We start from the raw sequence: 9,511 nt of genomic DNA on the forward strand, positions 1-9,511 counted from the left end.
GCATTCCTTAGCTCAAGTAGGTATTCACACCTCCATCTCAGTCAGAATTTATCAAGTATATTAGTGAGGGGTTTGTCAACTGAGTGGCTCCATTTATTAATCCCGTACATACAAATCTTCTTCCTTTTTAGGTTTATCTGGCAGTGTCAGAAGTCTCCGACCACAAAGTAAGTGGGAGGGGGTCAGGGGTTCCACCAAGTTACCAGAAGGAATGTAGATCAGGGGGCAAGAGTTTAACATTGCTTCCACTTCAATTACAGCTGTCATCAGCTCATCATAGGTAAACTTAGAAGTTCCAATAATCTTCCGTAATAACCTCTTCATGCTCTGAATCATTCTCTTGAACACCCCACCCCATTAGGGTGCCTTTTCAACATTAAATTGCCATCTATTACCGATCCCAATCATAAACTCCTTTGCTCTGGGGTGCTCCAATATTGCAGAAAACAATTTGTTGGCAGGCTTGAATGTTTTGGCGTTGTCAGAGAGTATCCTGTAGGGGAATCCCCTTCTTGCAGTGAACCTCTTGAAGCAGCATAAGAACGTGACTGTCTCTATTTCTGTCACAAGTTCAATGTGTACTGCTATGGTAAGACAGCATGTGAACAAGCATGACCATACCTTTCTGCTCTCTGAAGACAGAGTCTCTCGAGTGTACATAGGTCCTGCAAAGTCAATACCAGTATACCAGAAAGGGGGCTTCTCTTCTACTCTAAGTGGGGGTAATGGAGGAGGTGGTGGAATAGGGTAAGACCTGCCATGGTTCACTAACACAGAAAACAGTTATGTATGACTTGTCTAACTAGCTGACATCCTTGTACAATTCAGTACCTTGATGTTACTTCAGTGAGTGTACTGTTTACCCCTCTGTGTCCGACTCTTACATGGCAATCTTTAACGATGAGCAGAGCGATAGTACTTCGTCTCTCTAAAAGGACAGGGTATTATATTTCAGCAGGGAGGTTGGCATTAGTCAGCCTTCCTCGACATGTCAGTGTTCCCCTCTCTGTCCACAAACACATCAAACTGTTCCTTCCACGAATTGAATCTCTTGTTCATTATTGTTGACGACTGATCTATACACATTAGTGCAGTGTGAGCTAATTCCATGTCTCTTGATAACACCGTCTCGTCTTGAGGACCCTTTCGCAATGTGTATGAATTTCATATCTTGAGCTATAACTCTTCGTAAGCGGTTGAAGGTACCAAATCTCTCTACATCAATGACTAACTGGCATTCTCCTGCCGAGCAAAACAAGACAACTTCTCTCTTGTTGTGTAACTCCTCATGACAACCCTCCGGAAGGGGAGCAGGTGGATCATCCACTTACTTGAATTGTTTTGAGCCAAGGTGGACCTTGTAACCAGAATGTCTTGTCTTTCTCTAATTCAATTGCATTCCAAACCCGTGATGGAATGTCTGTGGGGTTTTCCACTCCATGAAAATGATACCTACAGTGAGGGGGAATAAGTTTTCTAATTTTCAGAGCTACCATTCTCTACAAATTGCTTCCATTTTCTGTCCGTTCTGTGTATCCATCCAAGTGATATTATTGAATCAGTAAAGGAAATGGATCGTTGAAGGGGAATTTTTCTTGAAGTACTCCATAGATTAAGTGTGTAGGTCTTGCTAGGAGTAACGCTGATAATAGTTGAAGACATGGTATGGTTACTGTCTTCAGTGGCGCTACTTGAGTTTTCGATGCTAGAATTGAAACAGAAGTCGATGCTTTCCCTACTACTCTAAGGTAAACTACAGCTGCGTAAGCATTTAAGGAGGCATCACAAAACCCTACGAGCTGTATAAAGGGGTATTCTTGATCTCCTAACCCAGGAAGATACCAGTCTATTACTACAGAGTTACCTTGGTCAAGAGTAGAGGCGAGTTTCTTCCAACTAGAATCCAGCTCTTAAGAGAGGGGTTCGTCCGCTCTAAGTTTACACTTGCAAAGCCGTTGGAAAAATACCTTGAAGACTATTGAGAGTATTCCCAGTGAATTATAAATCTTAGCTGCTATACCAACCACATCACGTTTAGTCGGTTGTATGGTTTTCAAATACTCATTTACCTCTCAGATATCAAACCAAAGTTGATCATCCAAAGATTTCAATATAACTCCTCATACCTTGTGTTCGAGAGGTAGTTCATTATTAGTGTGTGCTTCTTTAACTTGTCCTTCATTGACAAGAATTCTTCTTATCAGGTCAGTGGAATTGAAGACAAACTTGCGATGATTAAATCCGGCTTTGGCTAACCGTAGTTTTGCTTTCAAATAAAACTCGTAACCTAATTCTACATTAGAAGTTCCAGTGGTGAGGTCATCAACGTAAATACAATGTAAGAACTTAGCTACAAATTTGGGGTCTCTTTCGATGTACTGTTCTATGTGATATTTAACTGTTGCATTGAGTAGGAATGGACTGGATGACACCCCAAACACTACACGGGCGAAGCATTACTTCACTATATTTGGATTCTCAGACTGTGGGTTGTCGAACCAGAGGAAACGCAGCGCGTCACGATCTCTCCTTTCCACTCCTACCATTATAAATGCCTTTTCTATGTCTCCCACCAAAGCTACTTTGTGAGTACGAAAACGTATCAGGATGTCAAGAATTGACTAACCAAACCTGGGACCAACTTGTAAACATTCATATAAAGATGGGTTAGTACCATCAGAGCACAAGGCATCATATACTACTCTAACTTTGTAGCAATCTTGTCCTTTCTCACAACTGGACGATGTGGTAAGTAATGGATTCTTTCAGCATGTGTGTCGGTCGCTTCTGGTACTCACTCTATTATTCCATTCTTTAGTTGTTCACACATGATACTATCATAGGCTCTGAAAAGATCTGGGTCTCTCTTCAACCTCTAGAACAAACCTCATAGTCTCTTGACACAGAGATCATAATTCTCAGGGAGTCTTTGACACCTTTGACGCAATGTCAAACTGACTTCATAATGACCGTTGTTGAAACTAATCTCTTGCGTGAATTGGGTCTGTACCAACTACTCTAACTGGTTGATGCGAAGCGACTCAAGCTCCCAGAATCGTCTCAAATCTGCTTGTAAGCTATCTGATTCAGTCATTGTGTCCATTGTAAGCACATGTGTACTCACTAATCCAGTAATAACTTGACCCTTAACTACCTGCTTCACGGTTTGACTGTCTACAGGCCCAGACAACACTTAACCGAACCTGGTTTTATTGGCCATTGGTCCAGTATCTCCATAATCTGACCATGTCAATGACTGCAGAGTAGCTGTCTCTTCTTTCTCTCCAGAGTCAGCTAGGTCTAAGTTCTTCAAATGTGAGTACTGTTTTGCTATATCTCGGGTGACTGACTATATACTGCTTCACATATGTAAGGGAGAACTAAAGGTGACATCTTCATTGTGTGTCCATCTCTGACGATTGCACAGAAGTCCACTACATTACATAACTGCTTGCTACCTTCAGACATTCCGAATGTCTTGATATAAATCATCCCTATGGATGTTGTTGGTAGGGACAAGATTTCCCATACTTGACAAGTCATTTACGTTCTTCGACTCCCACGGTCTAAAATAGTTCTCACTCTGTGTGTCAGTCTCAGTTTCTTATACCGTGAATAACCATAGTTGCTGTTTGTAGTAATACCTGAGTCCTTGTATTGACAAACATAACAGGTGAAGGAGTTGAGGGGTTTTCAGGAGTTGAGGGGGTGGTTTTCTGAGACTCAGTTGGTTTGTTTCAAGGACAGACACTTACATGATGTTTGGCCTTTCATCGAGAACACCTGTTTGATGAGCGACAGTTACGACTGATGTGGTTTTGTCTAAGGCAAACATAACATCGTCTCGTTTGCCGAAGCACCTGTGTTTTTCCTTCTAGAGTTGGAACGGTAGTACAAAGCTTGGAACTATGTTCTTGTCTGCAATTAATACAATTGGTACTAGTGGGTGTGGCAAATGCACCAGCTGTGGGAGGGTGACACACTGGACCATTCTTCTTCAACTGATTACTTCAGGCTACAGCTGTTGCTCTCTCTCTTGCTATAATCTCTGACTCTAAAAGACCTAGTAATTGTTCTAAATCCCAATCCCCCTCAAGCATTCCTCTGCTAATTATTAACCTTACCTCTGAAGGTAATTTATTTGAAAGAGCTGAAACCAACAAGGCTCCATAGGAGTAAAGAGGCACTCCTAGTGATTTCAATCCCTCACTTGGGACTCTATTGTGTCAAAGAGACATCTCAACCTTTTAGTATCATTATGCCCAACCGGGTCAATATTCATAAGAATGGCCATGTGTCGACTTATAGTTGCCAGACTATTACCATACCGTTTCTTTAATATTTTTACGGCTTCCTCATAGTTGGCCGATGATAAGGACAACCCTGCAACTGCTTCAGATGCTGGCAGTTCCAACGAAGATAACAGGTAAGTGAACTTGTCTACTAGTGCAACTATGATGTACTGAGAATTTAAACATATCCCAAAATGTGGCCCACTTCATTAAATCTCCATTGAACTTCTTGGGTGTCAATTCTGGAAGTTTGACTCTTGAGTGAACTGAGGTAGTAGGTGCAGTAGTTACTAGTGATGTATGAGTAGTTAATGTACTAGAAGCAATAGTCAGTGGAACACCAGGCAACACTTCTGCACTAAAAGATCTTCTTGTGGGTGAAGGAGAGATTGGGGCAGTATCACGCAATGTAGGTGGTGGCGATCTCACCGGGGGCAGAGTAACTGAGCTTGTAGGGGGCGGCGTATGTGACAAGGCAAACACAGGGCATGTGTCCTCTAGATTAGGGAAAGTAGTTGCTGATGCTAACGTCTCATCAATAAGCGCTATATCCAGCTCAATATACTCCTGGACCTCATCTGCTCTTTCTATCTCCGCTTCAACTCATCAGCAGGTGCTGCTAATAATATCTCTTTATCTAACACCTTAACTGTAGAACATTTATGAATTAAAACTGACCTCTTCTGCTTGAAGTGGGCTTCTTCTAAGAGAGACCGTTTTACCAAGTCGTCAACCACCTTGATAGTCTTTGTGATCACTGCTCTCTGAGCTCTTCTAAGATAATTCTTATGTTTCATGTCTTCTTCCGCCATCTCTCCTTTCACTTAATTCCAGCAATAAACTATACACCATCGACACAAACACACCAAATACAAATATGCACTTGCCTATTCAGGCCCTTAATAAGAAGGGCAACTTTTATAGCACAGGAAACTCGACTTAAGTCGTAAGTCAAGATGATAAACAAGACTGATTCAGCTGGACTCAGAAAATGGCAGGCAGGGTGTGGCCTCTGTAACTAGACACAACACAAAATTTATAAGGGGAGTTACTCTGTAACAGAAAAGAACACTTGCCTTTCGTGGCCCTTAGTAAGAAGGGCAGCTTATTTTCACCAGCAAGATTACTTGTAAAGACTATGTTTCTCATGGTAGCTCTCAGATGGTAGTCGGATCTGATCCTTGGTAATGTAACACGCTGACTGGCTGACGTCGACCTACGGTAGAGTCCATAACAAATCCGGATATAGCTCTTCTGATCTGTCAGTCTTCCATTTACCACACTGGAGCAGGTCAGAGAGCTCTACCTACCTCCCTTCTTTATTGTCTCTGCAATATGTTCAAAACATAGATATTAGAGTAAATGAAAGGGATAGGAAACCACCGTTCCCGGCAGGAAATGCTAGTTGCTAATACCGTATTAAATTCAACGGATCATTAGAGTAAAATGGTGTATGAAAAATTAGAATAAGGTCCTGCAGTGATGACAAGGGCACTTCTCTGCTGCATCATTCTGAGCTCCAGAAACAAAATGAATAGCTTCTTTGCTATGTAGTACCTTCTTTATGGTTGTGCTAAATATTCTATTTTCTTTCATATGATATTTATGCTCTTGTATCATTCAAAATTATCTCTAATTGTAAAAAATTGTAAAACTGAATATTTATTTTTATTTTATTTATGAAATAGAAGGAAAGCCCCAAAACATGTGGAAGACCTCCGCATTTGAAGTACAGACTGATACAAAAAAGTTTAAGGCTAGAGTATTTGTTACTGGCGAGTTAAGGGTACAAAACAAAAGCAAAATTTGGGTCTACTTTTTGCTTAGAAATCACAACCATACAATATTTCCTATTAGAAGATGTCTCAAGACCTCGGTTATAACATTGGTTAATGTCTTTTAAACACCAATAGATGGTTCATAAAATTGACTTTCAGAAAAAGGTACAAAACAAAATCGGCAGTTTGGACAACTTGACAGTAGGAGGTCAAGATAGGATTTCATTCGGGCCATTAGTGCAGTCCTTTTGAACCAGGTATCAATGGATAGATATGATCTTGATCTTTGCAGCTGACCTGGAACTGGATCTGTACTCCGTATCGGACACGAATTATAAGCCAAGAAGTCCAGTGATGGTCCTCCATTTTCCTAGTTTCCCGGTAAGAAAAACGACAACTTGCATACGTCGCTAGGCAACGCATGACATGCCCATAAATTTTACGGTGGTTTCCTATCCCTTTCATTTACTCTAATATCTATGGTTCAAAAACATAAACAAAACTCCACCCATCCTGAATATATAGTACACAATGATTACACATTTTATCACAGTACTGTACTTGTACATTTATGTAGAATACCATCATGCATGAAACACCAAACACTATAATAATACATATTGAAACTAGTATCCTGTAGGACTCCCATCAGCTTCTATTGCTGCTGGAATCACTTTCTTTAAATGCCTAATGTATTTCCTACATTTGAAAATAGTAACTGTTTTCCAAAACTCTATTATCCCCAACATCAGGTCATTCTTAGTTCTGGGCTTTACTTCACGGCGAAGGTACTCCTTCAGCTTGTGCCAGACATTCTGAATGGGATTGAGTTTGGGGGATTCAGCAGGTGTTTTATAACAATTAATGTTTTCCTCAATCCTCTTTGCCACCCTTTTGGAAGCATGTATGGGGTCATCGTCCGTCATTAATTTTGGGGTTTCAGTAACTTTACGAAGATATGGCACCAGCCCAGTTTGCAGTACTTCAATAAATCCTGAAGCATTCATCATGCCTTCAAAGAATACTATTAGAGTCTTCCCTTCCCAACCAATCCCAGCCCATACATGATCTTTCACAGGATGCTTGGGTCTATAGAAATTACACAAACATGTACATTGAAAATAATTTTTACACTATAACCTTGGTTTAGGCTTTGGCTGGGTCCCCTTCTTTTTACAACAAAATCTCCTGTAAGATTCAAGCATCACACTAGCCTCATCTGTCCATACAATGTCCTTAAACCCATCATTCATAGCTTCTTGTAAATGAGCTTGTGCCCAAGTTAACCTCTTTTTCTTAAATGGTCATTAATACATGTACCTGTAAATACTATTGTCTCACCTTGTTTTCTGAACATATTATTTGGCAGTAGGCACTGCCTCTAAAGGTCCATCCTAACTTCGTTCTAGAACACAGAATAGGCTTTAGTGACAATGTATGTTGTTTCTCAGCTAGAATTCGCTGAAGCTGTACAGCAGTGGTCTCATCGTCAACTAGCTTCTGCTCTACTACTATTCTTAGGACCTCATGTGTTATTTCAGAGGGACGACCAGAACCTAAAGTTTTTTATTAATTATTGTAGTAAAGATATTATACCATAAAATGATGATTATACATATGCACTTCGTATTATTACTATTGTATATACAGTAGTGGTTAAATGAAACAATAGACTGTGTAAACATATCTCTTGAGGAACCTAAACACACCACTAATTGTAACTTATAGGCCATCCTTATTCATCATTTCCACTGTAGTGGTTGATCTGTAATCCATTCATAGCCAAAATAAGTGTCTAGTACATCTAAACTTGGGGCTTACAATGAAAATAAAGCATTCTCTGCTTCTTATAGTCGCTGTAAACCATTCTCTTTATCTCCTAAACTGAGTATTAAACTCCTTTCCCGCTCTTATTATGCAGTTGCTATGACAACATACATTAAAGACGCTAATTTTATTATCAATTATTATTGTTATTAAAATAAATCAAAAAATCAATACATGTACATTATAGTAGAATTTTGGTCTCACAACTTGAAGTTCAACTACAAAAGACAAACCACAATGAATAGAATAACTGAACGAAGTTGACTCAACCTGCATGGTGTTACTGGCACTGAAGCTTTTCGTCTTACTTTCCACAGATAGCAAAACTCTGCCACTAAAAAGAAACTGTTGTATTGCCACAGGAACTGCAGAGACCCATGGGGCAAATAGATCTTCGAAGAGAAGCTCGACAGTGGCTATTTCTCACTCGACTCAGTTTCATCATAGATTGCTCAAATGCACTTCGCTTCGCTCCGCCTATGCTTCACTCCACCGTTATACCCTTCTGTAGCTACCCTGCGAAATATGACGGGCGTATGAAGCAAACTACGGCATAGCTACACTTGGCTACCTAGCTTTTTATTGCACAATACTGTATCAAGAACAACAAAGTGTAATAAAGAAAGGTAAGCTACAATAACACACATACATGTACTTTTATCTGTACAGCTTATTATTGTACCAGCATCATTAAATAAAAAAATTATCCTTGTACTAAGACTGCCATTTATTTGTTTATAACTATCAAGAACAACAAAGTGTAATAAGGAAAGGAAAGCTATAATAACAAACATACATGTACTTACTTTTACCTATACAGCTTATTATTGTACCAGTCATTCAATAAAAAAGACATACTTGTACTAGATTGCTTTTTATCTGTTCATAACTATAAAGAACAAATTGTAATAAAGAAGGGTAAGCTACAATGACACACATACATGCACTTACTTTTATCTCTACAGGTTGTTATTGTACCAGCATCATTGAATAAAATAGTCATACTTGTACTAGACTGCTTTTTATCTGTTCATACCAATAAAGAACAACAAAGCATAATAAATAAATGTAAGCTACAATAACAAACTTTTGTCTATGCAGGTGACTGTTTCGTACCTGAAATAACAGCCATTCTTGCTATTATACCTGTATTGAAGTTGTGTAATAAAAAAAGGAAGCCGCCTACTTCTTAGTCAGTTGTATAAACTTATAGGCACACAGAATGAAGCAACAGCTCAAGTCCGAACTTCAGTTGTACTAGTTGTTGACAGTCCGCTGGCCGTACATACTTCATATCTGAAAAAATCATTTATTACTTACAATATTTAAACATTTTCAGTCATTATACACTTACTTTTAAGCTTCTGTTGTTAGCTTTAGTCCTAGAAGAGAGTAAAGGTAGGAAAGAAAGCAGGCAACATAATTCAGGAGTTAGAAGTCATAACGGTGGGCGTGGTCACCTGCCCTATGTTACATGGGCGTGAATAGAAACATTAAAAATCATTTCTACAATTTTGCTGACTAAAATGGTGGCAAAAGAGAATATCACAAAGCGTCTAGAGACAGAAATGAATCCAATTAGTTATGTGGGTGTATCTGTAATACGCATGCGCA

The 9,511-nt window shown here is 39.4% G+C and overlaps 1 pseudogene; it reads right to left on the reverse strand.

The window, feature by feature from the left end:
* Positions 1-969: 969 nt before the first annotated feature.
* Positions 970-5,104, reverse strand: LOC109584630 (uncharacterized; annotated as a pseudogene).
* Between the last annotated feature and the right edge of the window lie 4,407 nt (positions 5,105-9,511).

This window comes from Amphimedon queenslandica, unplaced genomic scaffold (assembly GCF_000090795.2).
Source record: "Amphimedon queenslandica unplaced genomic scaffold, v1.1 AMPQUscaffold_13187, whole genome shotgun sequence".
Classification (NCBI taxonomy): Eukaryota; Metazoa; Porifera; class Demospongiae; order Haplosclerida; family Niphatidae; genus Amphimedon; species Amphimedon queenslandica.